At 33.9% G+C, this 13297-nt stretch overlaps 1 protein-coding gene across 1 annotated transcript in view; it reads left to right on the top strand.

Annotated features, from left to right (window-relative positions):
- Positions 1–13297, top strand: part of LOC5566760 — a 90437-nt gene that overhangs the window by 31470 nt on the left and 45670 nt on the right. The window lies entirely within an intron of this gene.

The following is a 13297-nucleotide window of genomic DNA, read 5'->3' on the forward strand; positions in this document are numbered from 1 at the left end:
AGTAGCTTCTCTTATAATTGCTGCTACATCTGTCAACCTTTCTTCCCGAAGCTTCATTTGCGTAGCGTATGCTAGCTCCTTCGATCGGAAGCGATTCCTGATGTCAGCTGTTTTCTTTCTCTTCGTTATGTTGCTGCTTTCCTCAAAAAGAATCGATTTACGTCCAGATGGTATATTTCTCGACGTCAACAAAATGTTTTCAGTAAGTTTGAATGGCTTTTCAAAGTATTTGAAATAACGGTTCAAAACATTCCTCTTTGAGCGCCCATGCTTGCACCAACGTTGTTTGAAGTAGGAGCAAACAAGTTCGACTTTATACTCAATTTTAGAAGCAACACCAGGAGAGACATCAGCATCAATAGCACAAGCTTCTAGTACGTATGTCAAAACATTCCGCCTTTAGTATCAACCCACAAATTGAAAATATATCGTTTATCGAGCTCCACTGAAAGGATCCGGAAAATTGAAGCAACCAAACAAATTAAAATGACAAATCATATGGTAATAAGGAACCGCACAGCTAACTTCCTAACGACCTACCTGTATTTGTTGTACCAGCCATTGTTAACAGTTCTCGCAGAGATTGTGATTGTAACACTAACAGAGCAGTAACAGAATTTGATAATAGCACTGAACCACTGATTTATATCTATCTGGCGCTCGCTGTCACAGTTTAATGTCAAATCAACAACAACTTTTTCTGCATTAGTAGTAGTGACATGTGCATTTACTGTAGAAGCGTCAGCACACATATTATTAACGATTCATTTTGTTCCAACACCGCACACGAATTTGTATAATGTGAAAGGGTTTTTTATAAGCTATGTCGTATATTGCGTGATTTTGGAAGGAAGAAAACGTCCTATACGATAGTGACACGAATAATGGTTGTGTTGCAAACAAATGAAACCGTTTAAATATGCCTCATATGAAAAAAATGTGATTGAAACGAGAAGAAGGGTTTTTAAATCGCAAATATATGCCATTTTATAGTTTCACTAGGTTGTGCGTAGCAATCAAAAGATCACTCCCGGCCAAAAGTTTTTAGTATCATTTGAGAGCCAAAAGATAGTCCATTCAGAATCGCAAACGGTTAGGTGCGTCATTCTGCGTCCAAACGCATAATGTCAGTAGAAAAAAGCCCAAAAAATATCGATTATTTTGAAATAACTTTTTCAGCATGAGAGATACTAAGTTGAAATGTTCGGCAAAAACGTGTATATTTGGTAGGCAAACAACTTTGTAGAAGACATGAAAAATGTGAAAAATATTGAAAAAAAGTTATATTAAAATTTTGATTTTTGGGGGCCATTTTGAAAAAACATGCTGTATCTTGTAATCTATAAGAGGTAGAAATTTGGTGTCTTCGACAAAGTGTCTTGAATTTACAAGTACTACAACTTTGCTGGAGACACCAATCGTCTATCTCAATCAGGTAAAAAAAAAATTTTTTTATCTCACTTTTAGCATAGCATAGCATAGCATAGACATGTCAATGGTTGCTACTCCGTGATTGATCGGAACTGGTAATAATTGCACTGCGATCCAAATGAATAAGGGATGGGAGTTTCCGCTTACTCTCGGAGTGCAATTTTAGCAGATCTAATATTATTGATCAATAACGGCGCCGGCCAAGTCCTTACAGTCAGTTGGGATGGGGAAGGAATGTTAGGGTGTAATGATTGTTGCTTCTAAAGACCGAGAATACCTCTGCATCTCCACAATCACCACGGGAAGGGTGTTTATTAGTGGAGAAGGAAAAGATCTGGGAGTCACCTTTGGTCGGTGATGCGATCCATGGATAAGGAGGAAAAATACGATTTATACTTAAAGCTAGTTGTTAGATTTGTCTCAAAAAGTTTTTGGTAGAAGATTTAAAATAAACGTCAACATCTATAATGTCGAACCATTCAAAAGAAGTTTTTATTAATGGCGAAAAGAGAAAAATATATGCGTATATCTTAAATTCTATGAAACAGGAATAATGCCGACACGTGTAGTGACGAACCATACATAGTTTGTTTGAAAATTACATAGAAGTATTATTGAACATTTATGCCTCAAGAAGAAAAGTCTTTGGTAGAAGTTTTAAAATAAACGTCGACATTCATAATGTCAAACAATTCAAAATATATTTTAAGAAATGTCAAAAATTTTATGTTTCTTAGAATTGTATACAACAGGCATAACGTCGACACTTATAGTGATGAACCATACAAAGTTTGATTGAATATTAAAAAAAAGTAATGCTTTCATGAAAAAATGTGTTATCATAAGCATGAAACGAGCTCACCAGTTGGTAATCCATCCTCGACTGAACACGAATATCTTTTCGCACTCACACAGCGCGAACAGCAAAACTTCTTGATGCCCCGAAAACGAACTGTCTTGTTTGGACTTTCCGAAACACTGCCCAGCAAAACACGCGAACCGAAAACCAAACTCCCGGCGTCCCAAAAACGAAGCGACTTGTCTAGGCTTTCCAAAACACTGCCCAGCAAAACACGCGAACCGAAAACCAAACTCCCGGCCTCCCGAAAACGAAGCGTCTTGTTTGGGCTTTCCAAAACACTGCCCAGCACTACACGCGAACTGAAACCAAACTCCCGGCGTCCCGAAAATGAAGCGTCTTGTTTGGGCTTTCCAAAACACTGTCCAGCACAACACGCGAACCGAAAACCAAACTCCCGGCGTCCCGAAAACGAAGCGTCTTGCTTGGGCTTTCCAAAACACTGCCCAGCACTACACGCGAACCGAAAACCAAACTCCCGGCGTCCCAAAAACGAAGCGTCTTGTCTAGGCTTTCCAAAACACTGCCCAAATTTTTTTTTATCTCACTTTTAGGTGATTTAATCACCTGTCCGCTAGTGCCAAAAGAAGCGCTTTTACAAATCAAGAAACTCCTCTGAACAAACTTTTTTTCTAAAATGAATGGTTTAGGCGCTATGCTATTTCGATCACTAAATGGGCAAAAAAAATCACTGTGCAACGCCCTTTTGCCTCTATGCGAACGTGATTACATCAGCGCCCATCGGATTATCTCTTTCGTTGATTTTTTTTTGCTCGCCACAATCGGATACCGTAAACTGGGGGCGAATTGATCACAAATTTTTCAACTTCTTGATATATTATTGCTTGAAATCCAGTCAAGTTGATTTCAACATAATTAGTCCTTCGATATTTTTTATCCTATACATTTTCTTTTTATTATTCTCCTGTCTCTTCTCAATATTCTTCATATTCTTCTTCTCCTTCTTCATCTTATCATCATCATTCTTGGCATTGCTTCCGCATTGACTTGAGCCTGCTCCTGAGCTTAGTATTCTAAGTGCACCACACTCATTAACTGAGAACTTTGTTTGGCAAAGTTGCTATTTTCGCATTCGCATATCGTGTGGCTGGTACAATGATACTCTATGCCCAGGGAAGTCAAGGAATTTTCTATTTCGAAAAGATCCAGGACAGATCGGTGACTGAGCCCAGATCGCATGGCTTTGCTCTGTAGTCAAGGACTTTACCACTAGACTACTTAACAATTGTCCGCCTAAGATATTCGTCACTTACACGGACGACGAAGCCTCAAAATCAGTTGGAACGCTTAATTCAACCCACTATATCTCGGCTCTCCTAAACCCGATTTACAAAATTTTGGCACCTACAGAAATGTATGGGCTTCTAGGTTCATGCCAGATTTTTGAAATATTTTTAGAAACTACTGTTTGATTTGTAGTACTTAAAACACCGGAGCAGGTCCTTAAAAAAATCGAAATTTTGCCAATGTCTGTACACAACTTGAAATTTATCGCGATAACCTCTAGATTTTTTTTATTTTACGATGATTGTATTAGCGTAACCAAACAATTGGCATTGAATTTTTGATTGTTAGCCATTCAAAGAACTACAACATATTCACAAAACTGCGTAGAATACAGAAAAAATACATTTTCAACTATAACTTGAAATTTATCGCGATGACCCAAACATTTTATGATCTTAAAATATACTCATATTTAAGGCCATTAAATTTGCATAACACTGATAATAAATTTCTGTTAAAAACTACAATATTTTCACAAAATACAGAAAAATACAGAAAAATACAGGTTTTCAACAGTTATTTCATATTTATCGCAATGACTCATCAGTTTTAAAATTTTAAACTCTTTTTTTGTTCATGAGAAACAAATTTTCTGAACATCGTTGATAGCTGTTTGTTCAAAGAACTACAATACTTTCACAAAATCTTGTATAATACAAAAAATTCTTAAATTTCTTCCGCAATTTATTGACTGCCTTCTAGATCAATAAAAAGTATTTGAAGTATTTTTAGTTATAAAAACAAATATATTTACAGAACATTTTTGATGTATTTTAAAGAACTACAACAGTTTCACAAAACTATGAATAATACAGGGAAATTAAGATCCTTACAACAGTTTGAAGTTTATAGCAATGATACATGGATTTTTTGATTTTAAAATATTATCATATTTAGGGTTATCAAGTCTGCACAACATAATCGATAATATTTTATTGAAAGAACTACAATATTTTCACAAATTACCATATAATACAAAAATATTCTATTGCGACCGAAGTTTGAAAATTTTATTATCTATATAATTTTCTTAATCTTTGTGTATTTTCAAGAAAAATAAGTGTGCTCAAAATTACTAGAAGCTGTTTTTTCCAAAACTACAATATTTCCCCATAATCATGTATAATACGGACAAGAAAAAATATCGAATTATTTATTCTTTCGGAAGAGAATCATTCTACCAAGAACTTTTCGTTCCCTGTCAATTGTCACCTTTCGACGTTTTGTCACCCAACTACAAAAGACAACCAGTTTTTGCTGATTTTTATTTTTGATTTTTTTATAAGCATAATTTTAAACATTACATTAATTTCTGATATCTAGACAACACTATCAAACAAATTTAAGATTTTATTAACAGCATATTGATATTACATTTCATCTGCCGTAGTAGTTCAGATTTTTTTACAGGTGAGTTGTTTTCACCTGCTTATAAGAAAAAAAAGTTTTTGCTGAATCAAAAATGGCAGTTGTTCGCCTTAGTAATTCGCTCAGGAGAAAATTGATGAGAAGAAATTAATCATTTAAGGAACGCCATTTTAAAACAAAACGCGAGATGTGTTCTTTTGCTTTATAAATTAAATGGTTTACAGTGAATATTTTGTAGTGAAAACTAGATGTATACATTAGATTCCAAAGTATATTAACTTCTTTACATGTTTACTTATTTTTGCTTGGATATACACGCTATGGAGCAGATCATAAAGATCGAATGTATTTTTCCCTCTTGATATCAGTAAAAAATCAAAATTTCATCGATGGAATATTTCAAATCTTTCTGGTTATGAAAACATAACCCAATTACTGAACTTAAGCGGAAAAAATCCGAGGTACATTCGATTTGCATAATTTGCTGGTTTAGACATAGCGTGTATATAAGAGTGGTTCAAAAAATCGTTTTTGCTCCACACCACACATTCCACTATGGTCCAGGAATCAGTTTTACGCGGAAAGATGCATTTTGAGCTTTAGAATGAAACATTAGACAAAAACGGTCTTCTACAAAGTTGTTTGTATTAGTAAGGTCCTTTGTTTGGTGTTATTTAAAATTAGGGTGGACCACATTTTCATAGAAATTGTGTAACTAACTTTCTTATTTGTAGAAATTATACTATACATGCTTCGGCAAAGTTGTAGACCATTAAATTTCAAGCAACTTTGCCAAAAAAAGTTTTTTTATATCTCTTAAATTGACCGATTTAGAGCTATTTTACTACAGTGACATAGGGTGGTCCGAACAAAATTGGTTTTCTGGCTCTAGAGTTTTCAATTCAAATTTCTCATCAAAGTAGTCTATGAAACACTTTTAGAGCTTTGAAAAATGCGTAGTTTGGTGAGTGAAGAAACTCGCTATCTCTTTCCGATTGGGAGTTATTATTGTTTTTCTCTCAAAAACATGCCTACTTCGATTGTGAATATTTCTGATTGGGGCAAACATAAAAAATATCTTTTGACGGCATTCAAAAGACAAAATAAAATTGTATATTATATCAAAAAATTACAAATGTGTTATTTTTGTAACTCTAATAAAATGCCCTTAAAAACAAATGCTTTTAAGCAGAAAAACTTTAATAACTTTTGAACTAAAAAAGATATCATCAATCTTTTTGCATGAAAATTTGCGTTTTGTTAAGTTCTAAAAGTCGTTCATAGACGACTTTGACGAGAAACTAATATTAAAAACACTAGAATTGAAAAACTGATTTTTGTTGGACCACCCTTTGATGATTAGGAAAAAATGCTCTAGATTGGTCAAATTTTGAGCTACAGAAAAACTTTTTTTGGCAAAGTTGGTCAAAATTCCAAGTTCTACCGCTTTGCCTAAGAGTATATACCAGTATTTTTGCAAATAAAAAAGTTGATTATATGACTTGTGTGAAATTGTGGACCACCCTAGTTTTGAATGACTCAGTATGAAAGCCTACATTTTTATAAACAATTTTGTAGAAGATCATTTTTGTCTAAAATTTTATTTTCATGCTCAAAATGCAAAATAATAAAGAAATACATACTATGAAAATCTTCAAAATAGTTTTAAAGCCCTATCTTTCTTATTTCAGATTTCTCGTCAAAGCGGTCTATGAACGACTTTTAGAACTTAACAAAACGCAAATTTTCATGCAAAAAGATTGATGATATCTTTTTTAGTTCAAAAGTTATTGAAGTTTTTCTGCTTAAAATCATTTGTTTTTAAGGGCCTTTTATTAGAGTTACAAAAATAACACATTTGTAATTTTTTGATATAATATACAATTTTATTTTGTCTTTTGAATGCCGTCAAAAGATATTTTTTATGTTTGCCCCAATCAAAAATATTTACGATCAAAGTAGGCATGTTTTTGAGAGAAAAACAACAATAACTCCCAAACGGAAAGAGATAACGAGTTTCTTCACTCACCAAACTACGCATTTTTCAAAGTTCTAAAAGTGTTTCATAGACTACTTTGATGAGAAATTTGAATTGAAAACTCTAGAGTCAGAAAACCAATTTTGTTCGGACCACCCTATGTCACCGTAGGAAAATAGCTCTAAATCGGTCAATTTAAGAGATATAAAAAAACTTTTTTTGGCAAAGTTGCTTAAAATTTAATGGTCTACAACTTTGCTGAAGCATGTATAGTATAATTTCTACAAATAAGAAAGTTAGTTACACAATTTCTATGAAAATGTGGTCCACCCTAATGTTCAATAACACCAAACTAAGGACCTTACTAATACAAACAACTTTGTAGAAGACCGTTTTTGTCTAATGTTTCATTCTAAAGCTCAAAATTCATCTTTCCGCGTAAAACTGATTCCTGGACCACTGTGCATTCGATTCAACATCAAATACTGAGTGTCTTCCCAAAGTGTCCGTTGATAATATAAGATACATTCATCATCTACAACTTTTCCGAAGACCGTTCTCAAATCGGACGGCGTAGTAATTAGTTATTTATTTTTATCCAATCGCAAATTCTTCTACAGTGCTCATTTATCTTCTGAACAGGCAACATTACTGCATCAAGCGCGAAAGATAGCACAAATAAATCGTGGCTACTATGTTTTACTGCATATATCCAGTGATACCTGCAGATCAGCTCAATTATTATAGCCAAAGTTATTAATTCCAATTTAACACTTCAGTCGTCGCGCTGTTGTATTTTGTACAACACTGTTGAAAAAACCTCGCTTTTCGTTCACAACAGCAGCGTAGTGGTTCTGACGGTGGCAAACCGCGCGACGACTGGAAGGTTAAGCTTTGTAGAGCTTGTGCAGTCTCAATTTTCATCCGATTGAGCTCAAATTTTGGGAGGACACTCAGAATTTGATCTTAAATCGAATGAGCGGTGTGGAGCAAAAACGATTTTTTGAACCACTCTAGTGTATATATTCTAGCAATATTAACAACTTTCAAATGATGTCGTCTGACTTTATTTTTATGTGATAAAATTATTCTTTATATTCAAAACACAAGACGTCGTGAGCGGCTATTAGATCAGTAGGTATTTTGTATGTTTCAATATCCGCTCATTCAAAAATAAAATAATTATGTATACTAATTCTTTATTGCTGAAGCAGGTATAATTTGACCATAAAAAATAGCAGGATAAATAACGAAAGGCTAATTATGTTATGATTTTTATCCAGTATGTTCATCACGAAATATGTTTATCGTAAGCGGGAATAGGAAAACTGAGATGCAGTAACAATTTCAATCAAATATTTTTTATGAAGATTTTTTCAAATAATTTCTATATTAACGCTGATCATCTATACTTGGAGCTACATTGTGACATAAAAATAGTATTGATCGACTCAATACTTGTAAAGACGGTCTCCATTTTCTGTGACTGCTGAGTTTTTCTTGAGGTTCCTTCACAAATTTCATAACGCCAACAATGATTGTTTAAACACCCACCCACCCCCTCGTAACGGCTTTTATAAGCATATTTAATAAATTTTGTATGAACTGTAACATCACGGGGACACCCATCCACCCCCTCTAGCGTTATGAAATTTGTGAATAGGCCCCTTATTTCACTATGTGTAACCCTCCCATGAACGACTCAGCATTTTTTTGTTGCGTATGCTTCACACCGAGTAAAATTTCATATCACCAAACGTAGTAGACATTAGAAATTACTAGTTTTCTGTTCAGATTCATAAACATCTTTGAGCGGTTCCACGCCGTTTCGCAAACCTGATTATTTTTGTATATTTTGAATCGCCTGAAAATTTGCATACAGATTCTTTATGACCAAAAATGCCATTATACACTTTCAGACCGCCATTTTGAACCTCGCCTTATTTTTGAGAAGGGCGTATCGGAAAATGCATGGCAAATCTTTAAAAAACTGTAACTCGAAAACGGTTTGTCCGATCGATTTGAGATCTTCTACAAAGTTGTAGGTATTGCTTAGGACTATATAGAGAAAAATATGTACGGTAAAAAAAGTTACAGATTATTTTTTGTTTCAAAAACAAAATTTTGAAAACGATTTTCTCCAGGAACGCAGTCTCGATTTTTTTATTTTTGGATATGTTTTAGGGGACAACTTATGTGATTTATTGCATAATGTTTTAAAATGGAAGAATTATGGACAAAAAAGTTATGATTTTTAAAAAAATGACAGATTTAAAAAAAATCGAAATAGAGGAAAACAATAATTTTTTATGTGATTATTTGAAAGTACAGAAAAATTGCAATCGAAAAGTACTTAAGTAAATTTTTTCTAGGTTGCATCAATTTCGAGATATACTCATATTTATATAAAATTTTCAAATAAAAAAAGGAAAATAGGCCCTTTTCAAGCATATTTCGTGTTTCTGCATTCCAGAAAAAAATATTTTGATTGAGCGAATCGTAGCTAAATCGTTTATCGTTTGATCAAAACATTTATGCTTACGTATTGAAAAAAGAGTGCACGGTAAAAAATATAAAAGATATTTTCAAATGAAAATTTGAAGCTAATAGTTCTTAGAAAACCGCAACATTGATGTTTTTAATTTTTGGATATATTTTGTGGTTGTTGTAGGTATTGTTTAGGACTATTTGGAAAAAATATGCACGGTAAAAAATAATGACAGATTTTTTAATAGAAAAAAATTAAAATCGATTTTCTATGAACATACATCTGTGATTTTTATTATTTTTGGACATGTTTTATGGGACAACTTATGCGATTTATTGCACAATGTTTCACAATGGAAGAATTATGGACAAAAGAGTTATAATTTCATAAAATATTACAAATTTTGAAAAAAATCGAAATAAAGGAAAACAATATTTTTTTATGTGTTTATTTGATAGTACAAAAAATGCTTTGGAAGAGTACTTAAGTAAAATTTTTCTAGGTTCCATCAATTTCGAGATATACTCATACTTATATAAAATATTCAAATAAAAAAAGAAAAATAGGCTCTTTTCAAACATATTTCGTGTTTCTCCATTCCGGAAAACTTTATTTTGATGCAACCTAGAAAAAATTACCTAAGTACTTTTCGATTGCAATTTTTCTGTACTTTCAAATAATCACATAAAAAAATATTGTTTTCCTCTATTTCGATTTTTTTCAAAATCTGTATTTTTTTTTAATCATAACTTTTTTATCCATAACTCTTCCATTTTGAAACATTGCCACATAAGTTGTCCCCTAAAACATATCCAAAAATAAAAAAATCGAAACTGCGTTTCTGGAGAAAATCGATTTTAAAATTTAGTTTTCGAAATAAAAAATAATCTGTAACTTTTTTTTACCGTGCATATTTTTCTCCATATAGTCCTAAGCAATACCTACAACTTTGTAGAAGATCTCAAATCGATCGGACAAACCGTTTTCGAGTTACAGTTTTTTAAAGATTTGTTATGCATTTTCCGAAACGCCCTTCTCAAAAATAAGGCGAGGTTCAAAATGGCGGTCTGTAGGTGCAAAATGGCATTTTTGGTCATAAAGAATTTGTATGCAAATTTTCAGGCGATTCAAAAGATACAAAAATTAAATATAAAAAAATTCGTCATGTTCGGTGGAATTGCTCCTTTGGAAAAACTGCCCCACTGAATGAGGTTTTAATAACATTTTTATATATGGAGTTTATAAAAGAATTATTATATAAGCTCATGTGAAATACTTAAAAAAATACTCATAGCAGTATTTTAATGAATCTCTGGAGGAATTCTGAAAAAATATTCAAAAGAAATTGCCGGAGTAGTTTCTTGAAGCATCTTCGTAGTGATCTGAAAGAATTTCCGAAGTACATTTAGTAGCTCCTTTGGCAGTTGCTTTAGAAATTCATTTGGAAAATCTTCTAGGAGTTCCTTCTAAATATCTTGTGATTTTTCTCTGGGATTTGCACCTGAAGACATTATCGGGCGAATCTTTGTTCAAAATTCTAGAGGAAACCTGAACGAATTTATACGGCAATTCTGGAATGAACTCACATGGAAATTCCTGACGGAATTCCCCAAGAAGCTCCCTAAAGAATTTCCTGCATGATGTCTCCTACTCGTTTCTATAAAAAAAAACCCAAAGTCCTGGATGATTTTGGAAATAATTCTTTACAGGAATTCTTCGGGGCCCAGATAGCCGTAGCGGTGAACGCGCAGCTATTCAGCAAGGCCAAGCTGAGGGTCGTGGGTTCGAATCCCACCGGTCGAGGATCTTTTCGGGTTGGAAATGTTCTCGACTTCCCAGGGTATAGAGTATCTTCGTACCTGCCACACGATATACGCATGCAAAAATGGTCATTGGCACAGTAAGCTCTAGGTTAATAACTGTGGAAGTGCTCATTAGAACACTATGCTGAGAAGCAGGCTCTGTCCCAGTGGGGACGTAATGCCAGAAAGAAGAAGAAGGAATTCTTCGAATAGTTTGATTACGATTTTCGGACGTTATTCACTGAAATGCCCTAAAATGATTCACAGAACAAATCTAGAAGGAAGCGCTGAAGAAATACCCAGGAAAATTACCAGAGATATTTTTTAGGAAATCCCAATAGATCCACTACATAAATTACTGAGAGAATTCCTTATGAAATCCCCAAAGGGAAGTTTTGAAAAATTCCTAGCTATGTTCGCGAGGAATGCTTGAAAGAATTCTCGGAGCAATATTCGAAGAATCTCTGAATGAGTTCTGAAAAAAAATATAAGGATAAATTTCCAGAGTAGTTACTTGAAGCATTCCCTGAAAAAAATTCCGAAATGTTTTCTAACGGAATTCGTGGAGTAACTTCCTGAATAAATTTCTGGAATAATTCCCGGAATGTTCACTGAAAGAATATTAATCACGGAGGAATTGACAGATTATTCCCTTTAGAAAGCCCGGAGTAGTTCCTGGGGGAATTCACGAAATGGTTCCGGAAGAATTCCGGGTCAATTTTCACTTTGCATAAAGAAGTTTCGCATAAGGTGGTTTCACATACGGAAGTTTGGCATAACGGACATTTGGAATAATGATAATTATATGCTTTCTATCAAATGCTACCTGTTATTGTATGAAATGTTATATGCGAAACGCCCGTATGCGAAATGCCCTTATGCGAAATGCCTTTATGCAAAACATCTCTATGCGAAATGGGTCACCACCGAATTTTCTGAGGTTTATATATCGAGGAATTTTTGGATGAGTTATCAAAAGAAATCCCGGAAATATTTTCTAAAAAAATTTCAGATGATTTCTTGGGAGAATTGGTGTAATTCTTAAATACTAAAGGTAATCCCCACCGAACACAACAAATTTTGAAATCGTTCGATGGCGTTCTTCGGTTTGGAAAACGCTTTTTTTTGGGTATTTCAGAACTGGCACGACGCCATTTTGAAATTCAAGATGGCGACCACTGGTTTGGAAAATGAAAGTGCAGAGCATGACCAACTAAATAAGCAACACTTCGACATAAAAAACTATATAAATGATGCATTTGCTACTGTGCTTGAGCAGTTTTTCCTTAAGGGGGGCGTATTACACCTTTTTACCTCACTACTGTGTTACGTTACAAGTTTCTTGTAAAATTTTGTTATATCCCTGTAAGATGAGATTATGACTAGGAGTCGGCAAGTGGATCTCAATAAAACTCGAACCAAGTTTCTTTTCGTTCGGGTGCTGTCAGTTCAATCGAAGATGGCGTCGAAACAGCAAACACTCTGTAGCGTGTTGTACGGTTTTACGAAACGCCGTACGTGCCAAAAGAAAGGAAAACGTCCAACTTACCCAAGCGCCGTCCCAATGAGGATTTTTTTTTTGCTCCCTCAGTGCCCTAGTGTACAAAAATTATTGCATTGCAATCGTACAATATTTCCTAATGAGCTGCTGAAACAATACCAAATTTTAAACTAGCCCTGATATATTTATTCTGTTATTTTTATATTTTAAAACTGAAATAATTGAACGACGTTTAATTCAAAAACGAATGCAATCGGTCTCATTTCAAACTTCATCAATTTTAATTCAAATTCGATTCGAATCGGTTCAAAAATGTCTATTCAAAGGACCCATTGACTGAATCGATTCGGCAGCACAAATGTGAATTGATGTTACAGTAAAATTTTCCCAACGCTAATCCGGAAGATGCACGTCTGTGCTGTTCAGCGCTCTTGTGAGAGCATCGTGACTAAGTTGCATCGTATGGCTGATCAAGGCCCGTCAATTTTCGATGAGTTTTTTTTATTTAACATTATGTTTTTAATAAACAATTCTGTATTTGTTGAAAAATAAATTTGTTACA

The sequence above is a fragment of the Aedes aegypti genome, chromosome 3 (genome assembly GCF_002204515.2).
Source record: "Aedes aegypti strain LVP_AGWG chromosome 3, AaegL5.0 Primary Assembly, whole genome shotgun sequence".
In the NCBI taxonomy this organism is placed as follows: Eukaryota; Metazoa; Arthropoda; class Insecta; order Diptera; family Culicidae; genus Aedes; species Aedes aegypti.